This window comes from Barbus barbus, assembly GCF_936440315.1.
Source record: "Barbus barbus genome assembly, chromosome: 23".
NCBI classification, from domain to species: Eukaryota; Metazoa; Chordata; class Actinopteri; order Cypriniformes; family Cyprinidae; genus Barbus; species Barbus barbus.
Window position 1 is genome coordinate 25060672 of NC_136751.1, and position 14628 is coordinate 25075299.

A 14628-nucleotide genomic window follows, 5' to 3' on the forward strand; every position below is an offset into this window, starting at 1 on the left:
AATGAATAAATTAATTTAATACCTTTTGTGGGGGTGTGTGGGTATAAATATACATGTAAATAAATATATTCTAAATGTATATAACAACAAACACATATATTCCAATGTTTTATATTATATTATATTATTAGATAAGCAAAATATAGCATGAAGCATGCTATAATAAGCAGATGGTAATGCACTGCTGTGTAGGAGATCTGAACGGCACTTTTATACTGATGCGTGTGGTTTACCCTAATCTCTGTTCCACTGAGCATCAGAGGAAACGCTGTAAAAAAAACAACAATTTGCCATATGTGAGAATCAAATGCAGGCACCCCATCAAGCAAAGAAAAAATAAATAAATAAATAAAAATAACAGATAAAACCTGAGGCACCATTTAGTGAGGTCATTTGCATAGCCATGGTACAGTCTCAAAATCCACGGATGTTGCCAACCAATTTACTTACAAAAACTCAAGATTATGGAAATAAAGTTAATTTTAAGTGTTTGTTTACCATATATTACTTTGCTGCTGCTTTTCTGTGGAGGAGTTTGAGTTGGCGTTGTCCTGGCAAGCGAAAATCCACACCTACAGGACGCAAACACAGCGAGATTTGATCTCACAACAGTTGGAATGAAAGATGGGCTCTCTAGCCAGTGAGCCAGGAGGCCAAACTTTCAGATCACGAATCAGAGTAATACTTTCAAGCAGCATTGGAACGTGCAAAAGCCAACAAACTGTCAAGTGCAAACTAAGTTCTCCTTCATCTGAGAGCACAAGTTCACGTACTTATTTCAAAGCACTGGTTAGCATTTCTCATTTGCCCGGCACATAGACGAGTCTCTTAAAGCTGCAATCCAGTGGGAATTACAATTGGCAGTGATCAAATTTGTTATTAGCTAATTACATAAGAGGACATTTATATAATAAGACTGATTTTTGATCGCAAACCTGAAAATGTGACCTATGCTTGCAAACGATTATCGGTGAATAACATGTAGCAAATTAGCTCAAAGTGAAATTAACATAATTTATTATAACGGGTTGTTATCAATTATATATTCATCTTCAGGCAATTAACTGTAGCACTACTAGTACAATAAAATGATTTGTTCGTCCGCAGTACGGACAGTTTCAATCGTGTATTGACTCTAAGGAAAATTATTTCTCTGGTCACAAAAAAATAATTCCCTTCTTAATACATCGCTCATTAGCATGTAACAAAACCGGAACGTTAAAGTGACCTCGTTTCTGTGAGCTGCAGACACAGACAACCAAGTGTGAATACATATGGATGTTTATTAAACTATACTACACGGGAACATGTAACATTGAACTAAACACAAACATACACACATTAAACATAGATGCCAACGGAAGGAAGGTATGGAGAGAGAGAGAGAGAGAGAGAGAGAGAGAGAGAGACAGAGAGAGAGACAGAGAGCACGCGCTCGCACGCAAGAGAGAGAGACAGAGGATTTGCACATCAGCTAAACACAACCTGTTTGAACCATCAAAGAATTACATCACCTTAATCAAAAGGGGTCGAAGCCTAGAAGCGAGTCTAAACAGTTAACAGGCGGTTACTTGCACTCAAGGCCGTAACCAGGGTTTGAAAATTAGTGAGGTCCGAAGTAAGGTGTTAAGAATTGTGCTATAATAACACCCACAAATGTACTACATATAGCCTAAACTTCAAAATAGACAGACATGTAGATGATTGTGAAATATTTTTTATTCAATATAATGTTTTACATGTTACAAACTATTTACAGGCTATTTGCTATAGTGTTTCTCTGTGTGTGTGTGTGTGTGTGCGCGTGTTTGTGTGAGTGTGTGTCTTTCAATTTAGGCTTTTTTTTAAGAAATACATCTAATGTATTTTGCCGGAACCTTTTTGCCATTCTACACTCTCTCTGTTCTGTCTGTTTTGGAGGATAAACATTGTTAAATTAGACCTTCTTTATTGCATCACAATGGGCTATGTAACAATACTGATTACTGTAATAGATTTCCATAATAAACATTGCTATATGGATAAGTAATAATAACTTTGGCTGTGCTCTAATGCAGTGGTTGTCAACTGGTTAGGCCATTGAACCCACATTTTACCATGGACATTAAGCTGCGACCCTTTTTTTTTTTGGAAATTGACACATATATATATATATATATATATATGCCGTCTGAAAATTTCTTCTAGAATGATAATTTTTATCAAGCTCGTATATTTAAGTTCAGTAATTTCACTTAAATGACAATTAAAATGACCTATTAATTGACATTTAAGTGAAATTACTGAACTTAAATATACGAGCTTGATAAAAATGACCATTCTAGAAGAAATTTTCAGATGGCACTTAGAGGCTTTTGCACATATATATATATATATATATACATATATATATATATATATATATATATATATATATACACACACACACACACACATACACACTGTATATAAGAAAATGCACATACTGATGAGAATGAGGTATAAGGTAACAGGTAAAGGTAAGGTAGCAATTCCAAAACAGTTTTTGTTAATAAGTTGGTATGTGATGAGACCACAGTCATTTAGAAATACATTACAAAAAAACACAGTGAAAATAAAGTGGCATTTTGAGGGTTAAGGTCTGTTACCATGGTAAATTTGCAGTGTAATTGAAGAGTGCGCGCAACCAGCACAGTATGACTGACAGGACTGGAAAGTTCTTTTTTTTTTTTAGGTGAGGGAATTTTTATTTTATAACAAGTTATAAAAATAACGTTAGAATAATGACACCGACATAAAACTTGACAACATCTCATTTGACCGTAGATACTGAATGAGGAAAAAGCGTTTTTCTCAGGTAGGCCTACTGATAGAAGAGTCAACCGCTTTCACGCACGTCTTTCAAAATAATAGTCTAGCGTCAGAAAAAACAGAATTACGTTTGTTGTTTCTTTGACTGCACACTCCGCGACCCACTCAAAACGTTTTTGCGACCCACCAGTTGAGAAACACTGCTTTAATTAATGTTTTTTGATGACTTAAGGTTAACTAAAGAGCATGAGACGTCTGCTGGCCAGTAACGTTAACGTTATTTGGCATAGTAAGTTAGCCTATTTCATTCTGTAACAAACAGATTTGTATTATGCTATTGTTTTTGATAGTGTTATACATTTCTTTTAGATATTAACGATGATCACTGCGTTTGTCTTACCGATTGTGGTATCTTCCTGTCAGCAATTAAGTTACAGATTGTCTATAAGCTTTTTTTATGAATGTACAATGTTGCCAGATATTGCTACGAAAAACAAGCAATTACAAAAAGAAAGAAAAAGATATCCGAAATAAGTTCAAAGCTTGTGTTTTGTAAATAAGAATATATCACTAACACTAACGTTCAACTTTCCACTTTATAAACGTCCCAAAGTGTCACAATAAATTGGAAAAACGAGTCAAAAACACGTATAATAGGTGGATCTGGCAACAAACGGAGACTGCACCCGCGCTCTCACTCAACGCGCTCTCAAGCCCCGTTCACTGCGCTAGCTTCTCGCAGCAACATGAATTGCAAACACTCATGTGATATGAGGTGGTTTAAACGGCTAAATAATCATTCAGAGAGCTTGAGATTTTATTTTTGAATATAAAAAAATGACCGAGGTCCGGACCTCGGTGACCTCATAGCTGGCTACGGCCGTGCTTGCACTGGTTTGTTGATGCTGAGTAAAGTGTCCTGCTGCATGTATAATGCGTTTCTTAATTCTTGATGAATTCCTTTAGGAGTGAAAGCTTCGTTATTCCAGCCATGGGTTGATGGGTCCAAAGTTAACTCGCCAAAGTTATTGAACTCAAAACTGCCAGAAGCTCGGACTCCCCCCGAAAGGGGAGTCGCGAGGTTTCCACGGTTAGGTGCCTGTTCAGGGCACCGAAGGCGAAGAGAAGACAGCGTCTTTTGGGTGTGGGAGAAGTTTTATCTGACCCAGTTACAACCAATTTTGGTCAGTTCGACCAATAACAAGGCACATAGTTTCAGCGGGAAAGTGTTTCTTTGTCTCACTTGACACCTCATTTGCATGTTTTATGACTGTTCTGCTCGATCAGTGTAATTCTTCCCACAGTACCATAAGAATAGAATGATGCATTTCACGAGGTCACAGCGCACATCATTGTTTGAGAAATAAAGAGCAGATCATTTTGATATCAAGAACGAGACATCTAGCAGATATTAAACCAGAGATACATTCATACACCCGAATATGAGTATTTAGAGCTTACTAATACAAATAACGAGTGGTCACTAGGCTAATATAATAAGGAAACATACAAACAACACATGCCTATACCAGATACCTTTGCAACTGAATAATTATGGTCTAAGTAAAGGAAATATCTCTATGCGTGTGTGTTGTGTGTGTGTTGTACTCCACTGGTCAGCCAGGCCTGGTACTGAGGGTCATTTAGTTCTCTTGGAATGTGTTTGAAGTCCGATGGAGAGAACAGATAGTCAATTCTGCTTAGCTTCTGACAGTGGGGGGACAACCACTGGCAATTAAGCACCCATATAAATGTAGAATGTGGGGCCAGGTCTGTGAATTATTTATCCAATGTCAAATGCTAAAAGGGGTCTCTTAAGACATAAAGCCGCAATGACCATCAAGGATCATAAGCAGATGCTATACAGCTTAAACTTACCGTTTGTTTGTCACAAATTCACAAAGAGAAGCAGAAAATACACAAACTATTGTATAAAATGACTCATACCATGATGTTGGTCATAGCACCCACACATATTATGCATGAATGTACTCGTCATGCAACATGCTACCATTTCATTGCATCCACATGCCCAGTCAATTCCGATCAACCCATTGGCTGTGTATGAATAAGGTAATCGCTTAAGAACCGTAATGGTCACTGAGTAATATTACACCACACGCACTTAGTTAAACAAGTCCCTCTGACCTCATCCTTCAGAATGCCATCCCGATTTATCATAGCATGCATATGAATGCACATATAAACATATATGCAACGTCAGATGCTTTGAGTGAGATGACGTGTTTTTGGTGTCACGTTTTGTTCGAACATGAAGCTTAGAAGTGTACACAACCTGTTTAGATGCATTAGTGGTTCAGTGAGAGATCTAGCCTTTATGTAATAGCATAATCTAGGCCACCATACCTAGAAGAACTGAAATCATTAGAAATGCAAAGCAGCACCGTTATACTTGGGGCTGTCTGTTCCAAATTAAGGTGTTAACCAGGCTTGGGGAGTGACGGAATATTTGGAATGGTGTTATACAACAGGATACAAAAAGACAACTATTCTGTTAAAATGACATCATAAAAGAACATAATCATGTACAATTTGAAAAATGACAATCTGAAGCAGGATTCTAATTGGATATTACAAATGCAATATATATTTAAATCAAAAGTCAATTGTGCGCTAACTATATAGTTGCAAACTTGCAATGATGACTACTGAAAACAAAGCTTTAAACTGACATTGTAATATTTTAGTTTTCAGCAATATTTATAGCAGATTACTTGAATAGCTCTACTTAAAAAAAATATCTTTCTAGAAGTGATAGAAGAAATATCTTTCTTTCTGTATGGAAAATAATAATGATAATAATATTTATTATTATAAAAAAAAAAAAAAAAAAATTATATATATATATATATATATATATATATATATATATATATATATATATATATATATATATAAAAATCCACGGATGTTGCCAACCAATTTACTTACAAAAACTCAAGATTATGGAAATAAAGTTAATTTTATATATATATATATATATATATATATATATATATATATATATATATATATATATATATATATATTTACTCTTTAATTTACAACGACGAACTCAAGCATCTTTCAATAACCAAAAAGCGAGTGAATAAATAAATAAACAAACAAAAATGTTTTACCTGAGTTATCATAGGAAACATTTCCACTGTTGGCTTCTGTGCAGGATTGTGCATTCATGAGACATTTACATTTATATATATTTTTTTTTTTAACATTTTTATGCATTTAGCAGACGCAAGCAACTTACATTGCATTCAAGTTACATTTTTTACATTTTATCAGCTCTTGCTTTCCCTGGGAATCGAACCCATGACCTTGGCGTTGCTAGCGCCATGCTCTACTATTTGAGCTACAGGAAAGCCTATTAGTGCCAAAGTTCACTCCGACTCACCTAGGGAAAACGCATAAGAAAAAGCACACAAGTTGCTTGAAATCTGGATTAATGAAAAACATGACAGCACCTTGAAATTCCAAAAAAGTATCTATGTACTTTATAGTTAAATATCTCAGGACTTGAACTCCGGTTATCAGAATGAGAGTTGACAGACATGAACGTGATAATGTCTTGTTACAACGAACACAAGAGATATATTCACCTCAGAGAAAGTACATGGATTTTATTTCGTCACGTTTTTATTAATCTTGCAACTTTTTCTTTGGCATTTTCTGGTTGAAGTGCAGTGCTGACAGATTTTCATGAATGTGCACAGAAAACAATGGTCAAGGTCAGGATTTTTGTTAAATAATACATTAAATTTCAGTTTGTTTTACACTAAAACACTTGGAATATACAACACGTGTCCATTTTGTGATACTCTTTCACTATTTTTAGCTTGATGCTAATCGCCATTCATCTCTATTATATAGAAGAGAGCTAACATGTCTCGTCTTGAAATTTCTCAATTTGTGGTCTGAAAATGATAGAAGGACATACAGCATTAGAACAATGCCAAGGTGAGTAAATAATCACTTAATTTTTATTTTCGGGTGAACTATCCCTTTAACAAAATGCCACAGTGCATTTTATGTCATTTTATTATTGTTTTATTTTATTATCTATTCGATAATCACACTAAACCATATCGTGATTTCAACAGTGTTTTGATATATTGTGCAGTATATGTTATGCATGTTGAATTATTGCCTAATGTTGAATTGTTGCCATTGTTTTCTAGATCAAAGAGAAAACAACAAAAAATATTATTTAGTCTATTATTTAGTTTATTTAGTAGTTTCTTTTCCCCCTCAAAAGTAACTCAAATGTCACCAACCTTAGATAACCCTAACTTTTACATTTACATTTTTTGACAGGTCATTAGTCATTTGCATCAGAATAAAATTGAAATATCATAATAATAAAGTAAAACTTTTTATATTACTTTTAATATTAAAGGGATAGTTCACCCAAAAAACAAAATTACCCCATGATTTATTCACCCTCAAGCCATCCTTGGTGTATATGACTTTCTTCTGTAAGACAAATACAATCAGTTATATTCATACGTTTTAAAATAACATACCACCTGCACTACACCTAACCTAATGTGATGTAAAAACTCAATCGCAAGCATGCCATTTTAGCTTGTTTTTAAATCTTTCATCTTTGAGCTTTTTCATCATGAGTCATGTTTTTTACGGGATTCATACCCAAGAATTCCACATTCTAAGATCAATTCCATGCCGGCTGAGCTACTGAGCAAGCTTATTACTTCTGGAAAGTGAAACATATGGAGCTGTAATCATAACTGTGTAAGAAAACGATTACAAGTGTTCGCTGTTTTACCACCTCTAGTGTTCATTTCTGTTGGAAACTGCAGTGATATGTACTTATTGGTACGTATTTGGCATTTTGCAAAAAAGTTCCCATAGGTAAATTTTTGTCTTGACATCAGGTTGGAGAATATGCTAGACTTTTCTTTTTTTTTTTTTTTTTGTGAACTATTCCTTTACTATAGCAGAAAACATGTTAAACATAACTAGGTTCTAATTTACAAAGAAAAGTTGAGCATATGTCTTTATTTCGTTTTTATACAGCCAGGCTTAGCAGTGCTGACTGTTATTATCAGCACCTATGGCAGCTTCTAGGTTACACTAAATGAGGGTCGAAGGTAAAGCGCTTGCCGAGACAGTTGTTTATGTTTCCAAATTAAAAGTGCCGGCTCTCCATATTCTCATATGCCCTGGGTCCTTCAGCCTCCGTCTCTGGAATAAATGAGTTGCCTGACTATCTCTCTCTCTCTCTCTCTCTCACACGTGGTTTTACAGTTGATCTGCTTCACATTTTAGCAGCTGATCCTTCTCATACTCTCGCTCTGAACGGTAGGGCTGTTCTTGTTCTTTGGTAGCGGAAGTGCGAGAGCAGGGGCGGGTCATGAGAGGAAGTCTAGCGACTTGCACGGCAGCGTGTGTCTAAGCTGGTCTCGCCCTTCGGAGCACATTGGGGTTTCATGGAACGCTCCTTATTGTGCATTCTACAACTACAGCTCCCAGCAAAGCCGTTGGCTCATTAAACATTCATAAAGCGAAATCTGCGTTGCCTTTCTTTTCCTAAACACCGGCCTGGCTTCAAAGAGAAAGTGTGAAGGAGACCTTTCTATATTTATAAGTCCTTATACAAATCCCCTTTCTGCTTGAGCAGTGGAGATATGAACCATATGGGGCCAGTAGGACTTCTGCTCTGATGAAGACCCTTTGTGCACATTAAAATTTAAAATGGAACCAGGCATCTGTGTCTTATTCCTGACCAGATTTCCAGGCAAAGGCTTCGGTCTCCACTCTCCGCCTGTCATCCTAAATTGCCCCCAAAGGCAGCGGACTGGCACACCAAACATGTGTAAGTAGGCACAACATCATGTTGGAAATGCATGAAAATGACCTTGCTTGAAACCGGGAATGTGCGTTTGCAGACACGCGAGAGCAACACGGAGTGAAAATACAGATCAAAATACATCTCAAACAAGACAAAACAAGGAAGAACTTGTTATTAAAGAGTGTCGTTAGGGCAAATTCATGAAAAATGTATGAAAATGAGAAGTGCTGCACAATATAATATGACATGCAGTGTGCATCTGCAGACATATTTTTTTATTCAAAACGTTTGTACTATTTATGAAACAATCAAACATTAAATTTTGCAGACCAGTCTGTATTACCACTAAGAGCTGTGCAATGATTACTATTATTGCATTTATAATCTTTTTTTCTTTTGTGATTTTACACAGTTATGTGTCATTAGTGGCAGCCCTTGCAAAACCAAGGTCATAAGTTTGATTCCAGACAATGGAGTCCTGAAAAATTTGTATCTTGAATTTAAGTCATTTTGGATGTCAAATGAATGTAGGCCTAAATGTTGTAGTTTTACTAAAATTAACAAATGAATAAATGAACGAACTAATAATCTTTTTTGATAACTATGCATTGATGAGGGACAACACAAACTATAAAAACATTTTACAAAATACAAAATGTTTCAGAATTCAGAACATGGACAATTCTGTTGAAAAACCTCTTGAATCAAGCTGGTCTTTGTCTAAGTTTGTCTGAGTACTGGAGACCATCTAAGACTAGCCAAACCACCTAAGACTATTTTACATTTATTTTTCAACAATGAAATACTCTGATATAAAAATACTCAACAGAATAATATAATATAATATAATATTAAATAATAATATAATATAATAAAAAATATATAAATAAAAAAAAAACCTTAAGGGTCAATCAATCAGAGAAAACTAAATTTAATCCAATAGCATCACAGCAGAAAGAAAATCAATATTTCTGGTCTTTGATTAAATTTGCGTGTTTCTTTATTTCATTTACACCTGGAAATTATATAGTTTTATGCTGATCTTGTACAAACTCCACCTAAAAAACCTAGGGCACCACAAACATTTGGAGGGCAAAAAATATATACTGAACTGTTATGTATAGGTTTTTAAAGCTACAGCCAAACCTCTTGAAGGCATTCAATTCACGTTTGTGAATTCTGTATGCAAGCAATAGTAACTAAGCAATAGTAGCATCTGTGTTCCAGTTCACAACCTTCCCTATACCCTCTTACATGACATACATACATACAGATATAGAAAGAATAATGTACGTGCACAGTAATACATCCACAGAGTTTTCTGTATGCCATAATTCAAAAGCTTATATTTTCAACAAGTGCTCTTGCTTTTTGAAAAAGACACAGCAGTGCATCTGACACATTCTGAAGCATCTATACTTCTATTATCCTTAGACCAATAACCTTCTCTTTTTTATTTCTGCCATCAATCTATATTCGGAAGCCAGTCATTCTCCTCTAGGGAGCATTCAGGGTTGTGTGGCAATTTCCTCTTAGAATAGAGTGAGATGAGAGAAAGACAAATGTAGATCTAAAGTGCTGTATTATAACACAATATATCATTGCACAGTCTGAATACTCAACCTTAATTTATGAAGTTTAGACCCACAGTCTCAAGGCTGGCTCCATGTGAACCAAAGTACAGGTAGAATACAGACACTCGCAAACTATAATCATGTTAATGCACATTACATTTACCAGTGCAGATAAACCCGCAGGTGGGTGGTTAGAGTGTGAATGCTGGAATATGGTTTGCCATGCTATACTTGATCTAAAACAGCATTAAGCTAATTCTTTTATTATGCATGCTGGTTTTATGAACACATATTAAAAATGACCATTTAACGACCCTTCATAATGAGCTAGTGAAGGCAAAAAGTTGAATAAAAATGAAGCAAAACTAAGTGATCAGTTATGGACTAAAGACGTGTCAGTGTGCATGCTGTGCACATCATATACCATCATATACAGCTATGTGACAGATTGTGTATGCATTTACTGTATGTATTATTTTTTGCATCTTAATTTTAAGCCTCAAAAAAAAAAAACCTTAATTGATCTCAAAAAAACATACTTGTTGACGAACTGTCAATGCTGTCAGTGTTTCCTTTCTTTGTAATTATTAGTGAAATTTACTGGCAATTTCTGAGTGAAAATAGTTTCATTTTTTTCCAGTTTAGTTGTATAATATAATATAATAATGAAAAATTGAAATAATATAATTTTACTGTCTATATTATTTCTTCTTGAATAGAAGACATCTTAATAAAAGTGGCACAGCTTACCCCACTTTTTCCTATGTACCTTCCTTTACAGAGTATATTCATATGAAAGTTATAAAAAAAAATAAAAGAAAAAAGTCCACAGACACATTATACATCAGCTACCCAGGTGCAATTGCTTCAAATAGTTCAGGTCATGTTTGTGTTGAACCTCCGCTAGTCTTTGTGCAAACTCCAGGGAAGAGTTGAGGCTTAATCATTTATGGACCAACACGGAGGACACCAAGCCTGACTTCTTTGCATCACGCCATCCAAGAATTGGAACAGCGGTATGCAGATAAATCCTCAAACATGAAATCCTAGTCAGCTCAGAAGAAGATACTGTAGCTGGGGAAAGGGATGAGAGGATACTGGACAAAAAAAAGAGAACTGTTTGCCTGTTTACTCTCATGAGTAGCTTTTTATGTTTTTTAAATGGCTTTTCTTAATTACACCTGTATGAATGTCATCATACTGACCCGAAAACTATGCAGCTGACATCTGGATAGACCTGCAATTGTATCCCACACCTCCCCTTCCCCTGCAGCATTTTGAAAAGATGAAACTACACAGTCATGTGGTTGTGCTGGTGGTTTGCGTCTCCCAGAACTGTGCTTCACAGTGTCAGGATAACTCCTGCATACTAAGCACTCAAAACAAAGAGCTGTCAAGCCTTCAAGACAGACTGAAATCCAAAACAGCAATACAGCACAAATGAGATGAGAGACCTGATTTTTCTTGCCCTTACTTTAGTGTGTGTGTGACTGTGAAAGAGGGAAAAAGGGAGAATCGGTGGGAAGAAACTGAGAAATAGACAGCGATACTAAGAGAAACACTCGATAGTTTCAAACGGGCAGCATTCCAGCAGCACCTTGTTTAGGTTTAGTAAACTAGGGGCAAGCTAGTAGATCAATGCCATTTAGAGGCAGCTGTTTGGAGGGACAACGGAAATAGAGTAGCTGGTGCAAAGTGCATAATTCATTACCGAATAATAATGCATATGCCAGCGCTAGACGCCGTCGCCACCTGCCCACAGAAACTGAACCGCGAGAGGCAAACGAAAATGACACTCGCAAATCTCAACTAAACCGTGACTAAGACAATGAGAGAAACAAAGAGAGAGACTCCCGCCCCAAATTCCTGCTGGATTTGTATCTGTTCTGATAGCTCTGAGTGTAGGCAGACATCATCCAGGCACAGTCAGGAATTAAGGTCTTAGCTGAGGGCTCTGTTGTCCTTCCTTTTCTGTGACACTTTCAGCCGAAAAGATTACGGCTCTGCCTCCTTGGACGGAGTCTATTAAATACACAGCACTCCGGTGCCCCAATAATTCATTTCCAAATCATATCAACCGCACTCAACCCAAAAATTACACTCTGTGTAATTAAATCTGACTAATTAAAGAGCAGGAAAAAGTCTGATCCCATGACACTTGCTTAAATAAGAATATTTATGAGAGATAAAAAGATGGAACGATAGTTAGAACCAGAGATAAAATAATACAGAGAACGTTAGATTGATAGAATAAAATGTTGATAGCTAGAACACTGGGCAGAAATCTTATCTGAATTATAAATAAAACTTCAGTATAGACAGAATGCTAGATGACCTGAACTTATAGAATGACAGGTAGAACAAAAGACAGCTAGAACCATAGAAATATACATGATACAGATGGATAGAGCTAAAGAACTGTAGATAAGAACAAGAAACAGAACCATATAGAATGATGGAACCATAGAAAAAAAACCATAGACAGAACAATAGTTAGAATAATAGATGTAATCATAGATAGAACCATAGAAAGAACAGTAGTTAGAATGATTGATAGAACCATAGATGGAACCATAGATAGAATAGCAGAACAGTAGTTAGAATGATAGATTTAACCATAGATGCAACCATAAAAAAAGAGCAGAACAATAGTTAGAATAATAGATGTAACCATAGATAGAACCATAGAAAGAACAATGGTTAGAATTACTGATAGAACCATAGATGGAACCATAGAAGGAACCATAGATAGAACAACAGAACAATAGTTAGAATGATAGGTGGAACCATAGATGGAACCATAGAAAATAACAATAGATAGAACAACAGAACAATAGTTAGTATGATAGATAGAACCATAGAAATATCAATGGTTAGAATGATAGATAGATGGACCTATGGAAGACCACAGATAGAACAGCAGAACAATAGTTAGAATGATGCATTGAACCATAGATGGAACCATAGCAAGAACAACAGAACAATAGTTAGTATGATAGATAGAACCATAGAAATATCAATGGTTAGAATGATAGATAGATGGACCTATGGAAGACCACAGATAGAACAGCAGAACAATAGTTAGAATGATGCACTGAACCATAGATGGAACCATAGAAAAGAACAATAGATACAACAGCAGAACAATAGTTAGAATAGATAGATGGACCCAAGGAAGACCACAGATAGAACAGCAGAAAAACAGTTAGAATTAGATACCTGGCTCTATTGGAACCATAGAGAGAATGGTAGCGGCACGAATAGAACAATATAGGGCTGGGCGATATATCGAGCGAGATGATCATGCACATCTCGTCAGTAAAGCCAATTCCGTGATTAGAGGTAAATCTCCATTACCTGCTTTCAAACGGAGCGGCATTTAATACACAGAGCCATAGATCACTGACAAGCTACGCAATATCGCGTTCTTTGTCGCAGATGAATCGCCTTCGATAATGAACGTGATATTGCGTAGCTTGACAGTGAACTGCGGCTCTGTATATTAAATGCCACTCCATTTGAAAGCAGGTGATGGAGATTTACTGCCAATCATGGAACCGGCTTTACTGACGAGATGCGCATGACAATCGCATGTGATATATCGCCCAGCCCTAGAACAGTAGATAGAATTAAAGATAGAACCATAGATTGAACCATAAAAAGAACCATACATACAGTAGATAGAACCATTGGTAGATAGTTTGATAGAATGACAGAACCAAAGAATAATATAACAGATAGAAACAAAGATAGAATGGCATAACCATAGATGGAAAATTTGTTAGAATGATAGGTAGAACCATAGACAAACAGAAAAATAGAACCATAGATAGTATTTTAGATAGAATGATAGAACCACATAAAACCACAGACAGAACAGCAGAAACATGGATGGATGAATGGTTTGAACTGTAGATGTATAGAACCATAGACAGTATGCTAGAGCAACAGCATTTTTACATGGATAAATCTGGTTATTAAATGAGGAGGTAGGAATTGCAGCACACACACACACACACACACACACACACACACACACACACACACAGGCATCAAAAGTGTTACAGCCGCAGCAGCATCTGCTCCTCCTCTGCCTGCGGTTATGCTCCTGACACTGCGACTTTTTATAGGATTGTTATGCTTGCAGGCACACAAGCTTGATTAGTTTGAAATGAATGCAAATTAATTAATTATCATATTAAGACAAAACAAGATTGAAAGTCAATTTTCTGGCCCCAGGAGTTCAAAAGGAATTGACAGCCTTGTCAACACAGGAAGGAAAAGCAGATGAACAGGTGAGCAGCCGTGTTTGTTCTTAACTCATCTCATCCCTCCTCAAAAGCAAATCGAGTGACATTTCGCTGAACTTTGAACAGTAATGGCCACTGTGTACTAATGAATGTCATACGGACTGCCCATGGCATTTAGCCACTG